The sequence below is a fragment of the Taudactylus pleione genome, unplaced genomic scaffold (genome assembly GCF_031769625.1).
Source record: "Taudactylus pleione unplaced genomic scaffold, aTauple2 ptg002560l, whole genome shotgun sequence".
Lineage (NCBI taxonomy): Eukaryota > Metazoa > Chordata > Amphibia > Anura > Myobatrachidae > Taudactylus > Taudactylus pleione.
Genome location: NW_028286941.1, coordinates 366454 through 381401, shown reverse-complemented (window position 1 = coordinate 381401; position 14948 = coordinate 366454). Strand labels below are relative to the sequence as shown.

The 14948-nt window shown below is 53.6% G+C and overlaps 1 protein-coding gene across 1 annotated transcript in view; it reads left to right on the top strand.

The window, feature by feature from the left end:
* Positions 1–14948, top strand: part of PPM1G (protein phosphatase, Mg2+/Mn2+ dependent 1G) — a 68532-nt gene that overhangs the window by 18193 nt on the left and 35391 nt on the right. The window lies entirely within an intron of this gene.

Sequence of the window (14948 nt, the reverse complement as noted above, 5' to 3'; positions counted from 1 at the left end):
AGCTAGTTGACTGTTTGACAACCCATGCTCCTGCCCTCCCTCCGACAGGGGCAACCCTGCCGCGGCTCTGCGGTTTCATCTGCAGTCACCTGCTTTGGAACCACCATGGGTGAGTTCCTTCTCCCAGTGAGTTCAGGATTTGGCGCAGGTGCTGGAAAAGGGCCGTGCTTCCAAACGCGAACCATCCATGTAAGAGGGCACTACCCCCCCCCCCGCCCCCCCCCAAACCGCTTATGCTTCGGACTCTGAGGTTTCCTCAGACTTTGAGGAAGACGGGTCCATTGCTTCAGATGTGGAGACCACCTCTGTCCAGGAGGAATCCTTGATTAAGGCATTCAAGCTGATCCTGCAAATCAAGGACGAGGAACCTGCCCCTAGATTCAAGGCTCCGGTTTACCAGAGGCAAAAGCGGGTGTCAGAATTCCCTAAGTCAGAACAGCATGAGGACCACTTAGCGGACCATTGGACCATTCCTCATGGACATTTTCAGGTCTCCAAGTGCATTGCGACCTGTGATCTGCTTTCTGCCGAGCAGCGTCACAAATGGAAATCGCCTTTCCCGGTTGATGCGCATGTTGCACGCCCAGTTAAGAACTCTACCCTTACTATCCCTGGAATCCAGCTTTCCTTAAGGATCCGACCGATAGGAAGTTAGTATTCTTCCTTAAGGCTATTTATTCCCATGCAGGTGCTATTGCACGTCCGGCTATGGCTTCCTCTTGGGTGGCTAAGGCCATTGGCAGTCGGACTGACGCCCTAGGAGAGCATCTCTCCTCTAGTGCTCGCAGGAACCAGTTATTGTCACTGGTGGCGCATCTTAAGGAGGCTGTCCCCTATCTGGACGCGGTGGCCCTAGTATCCTAACCTCCAAAGTATCACTTTCCTCCATCGCAGCTAGGAGAGCTCTGGCTTAGTTTCTGGCTCGCCGACTCAGATTTTAGGAAGGCTCTGGAGGCTCTTCCTTATTCTGGGGAAATTCTTTTTGGTCTGGAATTGGACAAGATTATTGCCACGGTGGCGGCATTCCAGGCGTAGGTTCTACCTTCTGCTTCGGCCCCTAGGTCACTAGCATCTAATTTTCGCTCCTTTATCTGCAAGGAAAGGCCAGGGGCCAGTCTTTCTCCAGGCACCAATGTTCTTCCTCCAAGGTCTACATGCCCCGAAGTAAACAACCCTGGGCTGCCAGACGTCCCACCACCAAGCCTGCAGCTTGACTGGGTGGACCTCCATCTGGGGGACCCCAGCGTGGGAGGCAGACTTCTGCTTTTCTTCGAGAGCTGGCTTGCGAACACCTCGGACGCCAAGGTACAGGAGGTGGTGTGACCGTATGACCTCGCATCCACCAAGCAGCCACAGATCGTTTTTGAACCCACTGGATGTTAGGGTATAAGGATTCCCTCTTATCGTTAGTAACCGCCAGTTACTGACTCCACCCACTGTGCCGGTTGTGTGTAACGTCTCTGCCACCACCAAGCTCCGTCACTGGCACTTGGAACCGCTTCTTCTAGGCTCCTACGTCGGCACCTGGAACCCCCTCTGCTGTGTATGCATAAACAAGCTGCACCTCCTGATTGGTGGAGGCTGATACCCAGTGATCCCTCGCAATGGATCAGGCTCTGTACGGTAGCTGGCAGAGGGCTTGAGCTTGGAGACACTGGGCTCAATCCAGAACAGCCGGAGAACGGACTAGTGTTTGGTGCAATTCTGACGCAGGAATCGGGTGCAGTCGTTGTAAAGGCAAAATGTTTATTGCTCAAATAGTCTTCAAAAATATTCTTCCCCTTGGCTTGGTGGGTTTCACAGCAATACTTCTTGATGTTCAAAAAGATACACCCAAACCAGGCTCGCAGGCCTTTTATGTAACTCCAATACACATTACCACAGGGGGTAAGTCCACCCTGTGACTTTTACCCAATTAAATGAAGCCCAAGGCATGCTCATTTTTAACATTGTCCCTAATGGACAGTGGGGAGCCCACCCGCAGGGCTTGTCCCCGGCCAGGCTCCGTCAAGATTCCAGAAATCTGCCAAGTGACCAAGCCTGCCACCTCTAGCCTAAATCTGAGCTCCAGAGATGGGCAACCAAGGTCCCAGGCAGGGTTTCCTGGCCCCGGAGGGGAAGATCTTTGGAGCTCCATGAAACCACGTAGCTGGCTGTGTTAGGCAGCCTTCCTTTTACCTTCTCATGCCACGTAGCTGTCTGTGTTAGGCAGCTTCCTTTTACCTTCTCATGCCACTTGGCTGGCTGTGTTAGGCAGCTTCCTTTTACCTTCTCATGCCACTTGGCTGGCTGTTAGGCAGCTTCCTTTTACCTTCTCATGCCACGTAGCTGGCTGTGTTAGGCAGCTTCCTTTTACCTTCTCATGCCACTTGGCTGGCTGTGTTAGGCAGCTTCCTTTTACCTTCTCATGCCACTTGGCTGGCTGTTAGGCAGCTTCCTTTTACCTTCTCATGCCACGTAGCTGGCTGTGTTAGGCAGCTTCCTTTTACCTTCTCATGCCACTTGGCTGGCTGTGTTAGGCAGCTTCAATTTTCCTTCCCATGCCACGTAGCTGGCTGTGTTAGGCAGCCTTCCTTTTACCTTTCCCATGACACGTAGCTGTCTGTGTTAGGCAGCTTCCTTTTTCCTTCTCATGCCACGTAGCTGGCTGTGTTTAGGCAGCCTTCCTTTTACCTTCCCATGCCACGTAGCTGGCTGTGTTAGGCAGCTTCCTTTTACTTTCTCCTGCCACTTAGCTGGCTGTGTTAGGCAGCCTTCCTTTTACCTTCCCATGCCACGTAGCTGTCTGTGTTAGGCAGCTTCCTTTTACCTTCCCATGACACGTAGCTGTCTGTGTTAGGCAGCTTCAATTTTCCTTCCCATGCCACGTAGCTGGCTGTGTTAGGCAGCCTTCCTTTTACCTTTCCCATGACACGTAGCTGTCTGTGTTAGGCAGCTTCCTTTTTCCTTCTCATGCCACGTAGCTGGCTGTGTTAGGCAGCTTCCTTTTACCTTCTCATGCCACTTGGCTGGCTGTGTTAGGCAGCTTCAATTTTCCTTCCCATGCCACGTAGCTGGCTGTGTTAGGCAGCCTTCCTTTTTCCTTCTCATGCCACGTAGCTGGCTGTGTTTAGGCAGCCTTCCTTTTACCTTCCCATGCCACGTAGCTGGCTGTGTTAGGCAGCTTCCTTTTACTTTCTCATGCCACTTAGCTGGCTGTGTTAGGCAGCCTTCCTTTTACCTTCCCATGCCACGTAGCTGTCTGTGTTAGGCAGCTTCCTTTTACCTTCCCATGCCACGTAGCTGGCTGTGTTAGGCAGCCTTCCTTTTACCTTCCCATGCCACGTAGCTGGCTGTTTTAGGCAGCCTTCCTTTTACCTTCCCATGCCACGTAGCTGGCTGTTTTAGGCAGCCTTCCTTTTACCTTTTACCAAGAACTAAAGGAAAGTGCATTTTATTTTAAATGATACATTTTTACCTTGTACACAGCATCAGGCTGTACCCATGGCAGCTGCTATCCCGGCTCATGGCTGCACTTGGCTTTTTCAAATAAATTTCTACGTTTTATTAGACACTTTTTTTAAAATTTTATGTGAATGTACATTTTATACTCTGAGCTCAGCGCTGCGCTTTTGCTAACACAGCCCCTCTCAGCGCCAGGTCTTTGTGCTGGGACTCTCCTAATTACATGGCCACAATGCTGGGGTCCGGGGAACTGGCTCTCCTTGTCCCCCAGTGTGCAGCCACACTCTACACATCGGGAGATTACATGCTGCACTGGGAGCCGGCTGTCCTGGTCCCCACCGGTGTGCGACTCTGTGTACACACCTCCGGTGCAGCACATTGCAGGTTAAGTAGCGCCGCATGAGGATCCGGCTAGCCAGGTCCCCTGGTGTGTGGCACTCAGCCCTGCAGTCCGGAACACTTGTCCCAGCTGCAGCACCTTCCTGCTGCCCTCGGCTGTCTGAGCTCTGGGAGCTATGCTTCTGGTCCCCAGCGTTTGGCTTACAGCACTGCAGCCCGGGACCAAGTTCCAGCTGCAGTGGCTCTTTGTATTCAGTCCCTGGGGCTCTGGGAGCAAGGCTCCCGGTCCCCAGCGTGGAATACTCAGCCGCTCCTTACTCCATGCCCCCTGGTGCAGCGCATCGGAGGTTAACATCCTTCATTGCCGCGGACGCCGAAGCCGGTCAGGGCCGCAGCATATAAAACTTGTTTAAAGTACCTATGAGCACCTAGTAATTTCAAATATGGCACCGCAGCACTGAGGTTAACCCCTTCAGTGCCGCGGCTGCCATTACCCTTGTGGGGGGGCAGGGACCCGGCCACAGATATATTTCTATATTTGTGCTGAGCCTGGGGCTTGTGGTATTGGGAGCTATTCTCCTGGCTCCCAGTGCACTTGCAATAGCCAGGCTTTCCCCTCCTGCAGCCTGGGTATTGGGGCTTTATCTTAGTACTGGCAGCAATGGGAGCTCCTCTCCCGCGGCTGGCACTCCGCGTCAGGCTCCCCCTACTGCCATCTGAGCGCATCCCCCCCCACCTGAGTGCCGCAGAGCTCCGTACTGCCCCCTCTCTAAGGCAGTAGTACAGGGAGCTGACTCTCTCCCTGTCCCCCCCAGCGTGCGGCCCTGCAGTGCTGCATCATAGTACTGGGGCGCCTAGGCTCCCGGTCCCCAGCATGGAGCACTCAGAGGCTCCTTTCACCTGTTCCCCTGGTGTAGCACATCGGGTACCAGGAGCTGGAGCCACATATAGTCCTGCAGCTCATTCATCTAGTACCCGTGGGTTAACACCATCCATTGCCACTGCCATCGTAGAGGGTCCTGGCCGAGGCAGATCAGACCATTTAAAATTCATTTTTTTTAATTGGCGCCTATAGACAATAATACGTTTGAAAAAAGGGCACCTAGTGCCTATCAGTCCATTTAAATGTGGCGCAGCAGAACGGGACTAACCCCTTGAGTGCTACGACGGCCATTTTCCAGGGTCTCCGGCCACAGGTGGTTTCTCAGGATTATGCTCTAACCTCCCAAAGGTGTCATCTGGCCCAGTTCTTTTCCAGAGGCCTTCCAGCAGATCCAGGAGAAGCAAAAACAATGCAGGAGTCTGTTAACTCTCTTTTGGCCACACGGTAACTATTCCAGTACCTCAGGCTCAGAGAGGCACGGGCTTCTATGCCAACATCTTCTTGTTTCAGAAGCTCTGAACGGGACCTTTTGGCCAATACTCAACCTCAATTCTCTTAACCGCTTCTTGCTGGTCCCAGGTTCAGAATGGATTCTCATGGAATCCGGGGGGACATCCATGACGCCATGTTCCTATCCGGCTCAGGACAAGATGAGCAGATACTTATATCTTTTCACTTCTGCATGCGGATCGTGGGCTCACCAGTCTCTAACTTTGACATGGTGGAGTATGCCCAGTTTAACTCCTGGCCGCTTCAGAGGGAAGTTTTGACCCGATGGAACAGATTACATCTCCAGATCAAGATGCAGACCATCATCCTATTACTGGAGGTCCAGCTGTCCCTCTTGTGGTGGCGCCATGTGTCCCACTTGGTCAAGGCCTGCAATTTTTGGATTTAGAATTGGGTTCTGCTCACCACCGACGCCAGTGTGCACGGGTGGGGGGCAGTAACCTGCCAGCAGTCGGAGTTGGCAGTCGGTTCAGGAGAACTGCTTTTCTGATCAACATTCTGGAGCTCTAAGCGGTCTTTCCTGTCTGTGTCTAGCACAAACGCTACTTCGGTATTGTTCAGTTGGACATTTCAACCGCCGTTGCCTACGTTAACACTGTGGAAGGCACTAGCAGTTGCGACGCCATGAAGGAGGTGAGTCGCATTCTCAGGTGGGCAGAGCTTCATCTTCCAACTGTCTGCCGTCTTCATTCCAGGGGTCCAGAATTGGGAAGAGGACTTCCTAAGCTGCCAAGTCGTTCACTTACACGAGTAGGCTCTTCATCAAGACGTCTTTCAATTTCTGGTTCATCGCTGGGGCCTAATGACGTCTACTTAATGACATCTCGACCAGGGATCTGGGAACTCTTATGGTGGACGCCAAAGCCGTTCGGTGGGTCTTTCATCTCATGTACATATTTCCTCTGATCTCTCTTTCTGCAGGTTTTCTGCAAATTAAAAGTGGAAGGTGTCAGTGTTCCTAGTGGCTCTCTATTGGCTGCGGAATGCTTAGTACGCAGATCTTCAGGGCCTCTCCATTGACGCTCCTCTGAGTCTTCCCCTGCGGCTGGATCTGCTGTCTCAGGGCCCCTGCTTCCATTAGGACCTGGCCTGTCTCGATTTGACATGGTGGCGCTTGAGATATCCGCCCTGAGGGCAAAGGGATTTTCCATGTTTCTCATTCGTACAATGCAAACCCACTTCAGCTAAGATTTATTTGATGGATTTACTTCTCTTGGTGTTCGGCCAGGGCCCTTACCCCTCGATCCTTTTGTCTCTCTTGGGCGCGCTCCTTCCTGCAAGCGGGCTTGGATTTGGTTCTTCGCCTTTCTTCCCTGAACGTTCAGGTTACAGCTCTACGTACTTTTTTAGAGATGTATTGTGTCGTTACCTGATGTCAGAACATTCTCTCAGGGATCCTCCACGTGCAGCCCCCCTTTGTGGCTCCATAGGATTTGTCTTTAGTGATTAAGGCTCAGCTGTCTTCTCCCTTCGAGCCTTTACAATTGGTGGACATTCGCTGGCACACATGGAAAACTCTGTTCCTTCTGGCTCTTGCGTCGGGCCGGAGAGTGTCGGACTTCAGTGCGCTGACGTATTGCTCTCCATTTCTGGTCTTTCACTTGGACCGGGCCATTCTTCGGACACTGATAGGCTGCTTTCCGAAGGTAGTTTCTCCATCAACCAGGAGATTGTGGTTCCGGCTTTTCAGTCATGTTCTTCTCGGGAGGAAGCCTATTTGGATGTGCTGAGGACCCTCCGGACCTATGTAGACCGGGATATTAAGTCAGATTCCCTTTTTGTGCTCTCTGGCTTTCAGACGGGGCTGGCCAGCTACAAAGCAGACCTTGGCCTGCTGATTCCGTTTGACCATCCACCACATGTAAGTGGCGGAAGACCTCCCTGTATCGGCCGTGGTGACGGATCATTCCAGCAGATCGGTAGGTTCTTCTTGGGCAGCTTGGGGTGCCACGGCTTTGCAGGGTGTCTAAGTGGTCTTCTGTCCACATGTTTATCTGTTTCTATTCCTTTGACACCTTCACCTAGATGGAAGCTGCATTTGGGCGGAGAGTTCTCAGTGCAGCTCAGGAGTGTCCCCTCCCTTAGGGGATTTGCTTTGGTATGTCCCCAGCATTGTGTGTGTGTCCCCTAAGGAAAGGAAGAAGAAAAGGAGATTGTTAATTACCTGGTTAAATCCTTTCTTTGAGATCCATAGGGGACACAGGGCGCCCACCCTGACGCACCTGGCTTGCGTGCTCTGTTCTGGTTGTCCTTTTCATGTGGTTGTGGTTCTGGTTGCCCATCTGTGCCGTATTTGGATTGGTGTGTGCCAGTCTTCCTTCTCCTTTCTCACTCCAGGCTTGGAGGCAGGGCAACTTGGCTCTAGGGGAGGGGCATAGGGGAAAAGGAGGCGGGGATGTAGAGATGTCAAAGACTTGAACGGGTTGATGCCCAGCTCTTGTGCACAGCCTATGCCCAGTGTTGTCCTTGTGTCCCCTATGGCGTCTGCTCATACATATCTCATCTCATACATGCTTCTCCTCACACACACATACACTAAGCAGCATTGCACTAAATGTACACTGCGCAGTGCCAGCGTATACTGACAAGGCAGGTGACTGGCAATATGCAACGCTTTCTTATGGCAATAGAGCGACGTGTGGGGTAAAGAGGCAAAGCAGGAAGCGTTACAGCGGCACGTCTACCACACCGTGCCAGCACAATACTCCCAGCTAACTGCCCTCAGTCTGTAAATCATAGATACTGGTAAGACCTAGGATATGCTGACTGCAGGGTTAGTAAATAGGACATACTGCCAGACCTAGAGAGAGGGCACTCTTATGTGTGCCCGAAAAAGGGGCGTGTCTTTAAGACGCGCCCCCTTTTCATCACTCTTGGGGACGTGCCCAGCATTTACGGACATGAGTAGTCTTCTCTGTGAATAGATGCCGGGTGCATGCGACCGACATCTATTCACCGGAGGTGATCGCTACACTGCCGTTTTCCTCACCTGCAGGTGGGGACGGAACCAAAAGGGGCAGGGCCCCCGCTAAAACAGCCAGTGGGAACGCTACGCTGCATGTTTGTTGCGTATATATGTGAAATAATGGCTGCTATAGGTCATAGATTTTTTTTAAGACTAAATATTGCACTTTCTTGGATTAATAAAATGGTTTCTAAGTTATTTCTTGAAATAAGTGTCAGGTTGCCTAGCAGCGATTTGGCACCAGGACGGATTAGTGCCCCCTGTCCTTAGCGGCTGCTAAGCTTGTGCTGGAAACATACAATGTACATATGGTAAACACACATGTTCCCGTTCTCACCATCAGGGAAGTCAGTGGCCACTTGTAGAGCAATACGTAGATGTGCTGACCTCCGCAATGGGAGCGCTGGTCAGGGAGGAAAACATCGCCCGTTACACACTGGTCATAGTGCGCTATTGCTTCGCTGGAAACCGGGGGCATCATGGAGCTGTTAGGCGCTACACTGAGGCTACTTACGGCTCCTTAGCGCACACAGGCTCCATCCTCAGGAGTGCAGTGACATTATATTGATGATGTGACAGCTGAGTCTCGTTGTGCCGTCCCTCAGGAGTGCAGTGACATATTGTATTGATGATGTGACATCCGAGTCTCGTTGTGCCATCCCTCAGGAGTACAGTGACGTTATATTGTATTGATGATGTGACAGCTGATTCTCGTTGTGCCGTCCCTCAGGAGTGCAGTGACATTATATTGTATTGATGATGTGACAGCTGAGTCTCGTTGTGCCATCCCTCAGGAGTGCAGTGACGTTATATTGTATTGATGTGACAGCTGAGTCTCGTTGTGCCATCCCTCAGGAGTGCAATGACATTATATTGTATTGATGTGACAGCTGGGTCTCGTTGTGCCGTCCCTCAGGAGTGCAGTGACATATTGTATTGATGATGTGACAGCTGAGTCTCGTTGTGCCATCCCTCAGGAGTGCAGTGACATTATATTGTAGTGATGATGTGACAGCTGAGTCTCGTTGTGCCATCCCTCAGGAGTGCAATGACATTATATTGTATTGATGTGACAGCTGGGTCTCGTTGTGCCGTCCCTCAGGAGTGCAGTGACATTATATTGTAGTGATGATGTGACAGCTGAGTCTCGTTGTGCCGTCCCTCAGGAGTGCAGTGACATTATATTGTAGTGATGATGTGACAGCTGAGTCTCGTTGTGCCATCCCTCAGGAGTGCAGTGACATTATATTGTATTGATGATGTGACAGCTGAGTCTCGTTGTGCCGTCCCTCAGGAGTGCAGTGATATTATTTCTACTTCAGGGTCCATAGGGTATCCACAGGATACCTTGGGGTATAGGTGTGACGTCAGTCGCAGAGCACCAAAGAGTTAAGCTTTCAGCCTCCCAGGATGCACTAGGTCCCCCTCCTATACCCCGCCCCCGGGCCAAGGCACCTCAGTTTAGTTTGGTGCCCGGCCGGAGTCGGGTGCACCTGTTGGAGTGGGGGCTAGGAGAGCCCCTGAAGCTTATTCTTCATGCAGCTGTGGCTGCACATCTGGATGAACAGCATGGACAGTCAGTCCTGACGTCCATGCTGTCTTCCCTACACCCCGCCGGTACCAGAACGCCGGTACTGATCCGGGGATGCTGGTGGGCGTCTGGGGTCACAGCTAGCGGTGACCCCAGATGCTCCGGACCATGGCCGGATTCAAGGGGGACAGAGGTAAGCAGCGGGGTCCCGCGGTGGGTCCCCGCTGATCACATGGTCCTAAGTCCCCAGGCAGGGGGCTCCCTGGGGACTGGCTGCAGCGTGGAGCCAGGCGACCAACCTGCGCTTCCACTACCCCCTGGGACAGCGGACCGCAGCAGAGCGGTAGCGCTGCGGCGTCCCAGGGGTTAAATGCATGCCAGGGGAGCGCGCCTTCCCTGTCTCACAGCCGGCGCCTCCCCCGCTGCACACAGCCCTCTCTGCATGCTGCCGACTGGTCCTGTGGCAGCGCTCCTCCCCCAGGCCAGCCTCCTCTCTGCTCCTCGGCGGTCATCTTCTCCAGAACGCATGGTGAACGCTGCTGGAAGCGCTGGACGGAAGCATCGTGGTCTGGGTCCCCCCGCATACCTCTCCTCCGCTGTGGTCAGGTCTGTGTATGCAGCGCTGTGTCCTACCAGGCCCTGTGTCTGTGTAGTTGAGTGATCAGCGCTGTTAGTGCAGGAATTGTTATTTCTCTGCATTGTATGTGACTGTGCTAGCGCTGCTGCCTGTAACTTTTCTTCTCTAAACTGTCAGCTTTATTACTGTCCCTGTTCTTTCTGCTAAAGCCCTTGCGGTGCGGTGCTGCAGGGTGGTCTCTCGCCTATTTAATACTTAATTGGTGAGAGAGGTCACATACGTGGTGCCATCATGTCTGAAAGTGATTTTCCCCTCCGGCTACAGTGTACCACGTGCAAAGTACCGTTAGCGGAGGGGGAGGGTAGCGCGGAGGGCCTTTGCCGGCAGTGTTTGTCCATGGCGCGGCCTATTACGGTTACAGCACCGGTACAGGAGCCGCCCTGGGCTTGTTTCGCTCAGGCGTTAACAGCTTTAGTGGGCCAGTTAGCTCCGCAGCCCTCGTTTACTCCGAGGGGTTTGTCCCAGCAGTCTGTGGTGTCGTCACCCATGCAGGGGTTCCCACGACAATTGGTGGTACCCCACAGTCTCCCTATTTCCCCGCTCCCGGGTTCTCAGGAGCCAGCGTGGGTTAACTCCCTGACGAGTTCTGTACAGCACTTGTCGGATGTGTTGCAAGGGGAGTCTGTGATGCGGCCTCATAAAAGGCCGGTGGCGTCTCTGTCCGCTCCTTATGAGGATGACGAAGGGACGTCTGATGATGGGGAGATTCTTGATCCTTACGATCAGGAACCTCTCCATACTAAGGACGCTGATGCTAAGTCCAAAGTATATATTCCTGGACTTATTCGGGAGGTCCGCACAGCCTTGGTGATTGAGGACGAAGTTCCCCCAGCGGCTAAATCTAAGTATGCCTTTTTCAAAGATGTGAAGGGCGATGCCACAGTCTTTCCTCTTTCGGGTCAGTTGGTGGACCATTTAGAGGAGGCGTGGAAACAACCTGGCAAAAGATACCAGCCGCAGAGACGCCTGGCGGTGGCTTATCCGTTCGCGGATAATTATTTTGCTAAGTGGGAATCCCCTCCACAGGTGGATTCTCACGTGACCCGTCTTGTCCGTAGTGCCACATTGCCGATGCCATCCATGTCCTCCCTTAAGGATGCTACGGACCGCAAGGTAGAAATCTGCCTGAAGTCCGCTTATTCCCTTGCAGGGGGGGCAGCACGGCCGGCTTTGGCCATTTGCTGGGTTGCCAGAGCGATGGAGCGCTGGGCGGATTCATTAGAGGCTTCTTTTGAATCCGACTGTCCGGCCGAACAGGCGGAGTTGATTGGCAATCTCCGTGATTCGGCCACCTACATCAACGAGGCGGCTCTAGACATTAGTACTCTGGTGTCTAGAATTTCTTCAGCAGCGGTAGCTGCTCGTCGCACCTTGTGGCTGCGATCCTGGAAGGCGGACGCAGATTCCAAGAAAGGTCTGGAAGCGTTGCCGTTTACCGGAGAAGTTCTCTTCGGTCCGGATCTGGATAAGATTGTGGCCACGCTGGCGGCAGCCAAATCTGCTTGTCTCCCGTCGGCCGCTGCTCCTTCTGGTTCGGGACCATCGTCCTTTCGGTCATCTAGGGCCCAGGGCAGGCCCAAACCACAGTCGTTTCCTCGACAGGCTGGCCCTAAGAAATCGGTCAAGCCCCGGAAGCAGGCATGGAGTACCAGACGTCCGGCCCCCAAGCCAGATGACAAGCCTGCGGCCTGACGGTCCGGGCCTCCCTTTGGGGGATCCCAGGGTGGGAGGCCGCCTGCTACAGTTCGCCCAGTGTTGGTCGACCACTACGACAGACACTTGGGTTCTGGAGGTGGTTTCCCACGGATACGCCCTCTCCTTCCGGCACAGACCCCCGGCTCGCTTCTTCACCACGGGTTTCCCATCAGACCGGAACAAGGCTACGGAGCTGCGGAAGGTATTGCACACTATGCTCCAGGCTGGAGTTATAGTGGCGGTTCCATTCTCCCAGAGGGGCCAGGGTTTCTATTCAAATCTATTTTTGGTACAGAAACCCAATGGGTCATATCGTCCGATTCTCAACCTCAAAGCACTCAACAAGTCTTTGCGGGTCCCGAACTTTCGGATGGAGACCCTACGGTCCATCATTCTGGCGCTGGAACCTGGGGACTACTTGGTGTCATTGGACATACAGGACGCTTACCTGCATGTCCCTATTCTTTGGCGCCATCAACAGTTCCTCAGGTTTGCAATCCGCAGCGACCACTTCCAGTTTCGGGCGTTACCTTTTGGCCTGGCAACAGCACCACGTGTTTTCACCAAGGTGATGGCGGTCATGGCGGCTTCTCTGCGGCTGCAGGGAGTCCGCATGTTGCCGTATTTGGACGACCTGTTATTGGTGGCAGGATCTCCAGAGCTCCTGTTACGCCACTTGGACCTGACCATTGCACTGCTGCAACGGCACGGCTGGCTAATCAACTGGCAGAAGTCCACTCTAATCCCGTCTCGGAGGATTCTGCATCTTGGAGCCTTATTGGACTCGGGACAGCAAAGGATCTTCGTGACGGAGGACAAGATCTCTGCTTTACAGTCAAGGGTGCGCAGTTGCCTGCACAGCCGCCGGGTGTCCTTACACTCGGCGATGAGGTTACTGGGCTCCATGGTGTCGGTGTTCGACATGGTGGAATACGCCCAGTTTCACTCCAGACCTCTGCAGCACCTGATCCTGTCCAAGTGGAACGGGCTGACTCAGTCTTTGAAGTCCCAGACGATTGTGCTCACCCAGGAGGTTCGCCTGTCCCTTGCGTGGTGGTTACAGACGACCCACCTCAACAAGGGACGTCCGTTCTGGGTTCCAAATTGGGTCCTGTTGACAACGGACGCCAGTCTTCGGGGCTGGGGAGCAGTTTCGGGTCCACACTTGTTCCAGGGCAGGTGGACGCCGAAAGAAGCGGAGCTTCCAATAAATATCTTGGAACTCCGTGCGGTCTTCAATGCTCTCCAGCAGGCACAGCGGTTTCTCCAGGGTCGCCCGGTGCAGGTCCAGTCGGACAACGCTACCACCGTGGCCTACATAAACAGGCAAGGAGGAACTCGCAGTCGGGCGGCTCTCGTAGAGGTCTCTCGGATCCTGGTTTGGGCGGAGCGCAATCTTCCGGCCATATCAGCGGTCTTCATCCCGGGAGTGCTAAATTGGGAGGCGGACTTTCTAAGTCGCCAGGACGTTCATCTGGGGGAATGGTCCCTGCACCCGGACGTTTTTCAACTACTGGTGGACAGGTGGGGTCTTCCAGAAATCGACCTCATGGCGTCCCGGCACAACAACAAGTTGCCGGTGTACGGGTCTCGCACAAGAGACGAAGGGGCGTCTCTGGTGGATGCTCTGTCCGTCCGGTGGACGTTCCGGTTCGCATACCTGTTCCCTCCGGTCTCCCTTCTTCCACGGGTAATCCGGAAATTCAAACAGGAAGGAGGGACGCTCCTGTTGATAGCTCCCGCGTGGCCCAGACGGCACTGGTTCTCAGACCTTCAGGGTCTGTCCGTGGACATTCCTCTGCGGTTGCCGCTACGACCGGACCTTCTGTCTCAGGGTCCTTGCCTTCACCCGGACCTGACTCGGCTGTCTTTGACGGCGTGGCTGTTGAGACGGCCATGCTGAGGTCCCGGGGGTTTTCCAGCTCTGTGGTGCGTACCATGTTACGAGCTCGGAAACCGTCTTCCGCGAGGATATACCATCGCGTGTGGCATACGTTCTTCCAGTGGTGTCGACCGAGAGGTTATGCACCGCGGGAGTTTCGTCTGTCTCGGATTCTCGCCTTCCTGCAAGCGGGACTAGATCATGGGCTTCGCCTTGCTTCTTTGAAGGTACAGGTTTCGGCCCTATCTGTCTGGTTTCACCGTAGGATTGCTACAATCCCGGATGTGCGCACCTTTATGCAGGGTGTTCTCCGCATTCAGCCGCCCTTTGTTCCACCTGTGGCGCCTTGGGATTTGGCTGTGGTCCTGAGGGCTCTCCAAGGACCGCCGTTTGAACCACTGGGCTCAGTGGATCTTAAATGGCTAACAGCTAAGACTGTTTTCCTTCTGGCCATTGCTTCGGCCAGACGTGTTTCTGAGTTAGGGGCTCTTTCTTGTAGACCCCCTTTCTTGGTTTTTTATGGGAACAGGGCAGTGCTCCGCACTCGGCCCGAGTTTCTTCCCAAAGTTGTTTCCCAGTTTCATGTTAACGAGGAAATAGTTGTTCCGGCCTTTAACTCACCGGGTCTTTCTGTGGGTGAGGCCTCTATGGATGTTGTGCGGGCCTTAAGGACTTATGTTGACCGCACTTCTTCGTTTAGGAAGTCGGACGCTTTGTTTGTCCTCTATGGCTTCCGTAAAAAGGGTTGGCCTGCTTCAAAGCAAACTTTGGCAGCCTGGATCCGTATGGCTATTTCTGAAGCTTATCTTCATGAAGGCCTACCGGTCCCTCCTTCTCTGAAGGCTCATTCCACTAGGTCTGTGGGTCCTTCGTGGGCAGCTCGACGTGGTGCCTCGGCAGTTCAGATCTGCAAGGCTGCTACGTGGTCTTCTGTCCATACCTTCGTGAGGTATTACAGGTTTGACACCTTCGCCTCTCAGGATGCTTCCTTCGGGCGGCGGATTCTCCTTTCTGCACAGGAGCGTCCCCACCCTTAAAGGATACTGCTTTGGGACATCCCCA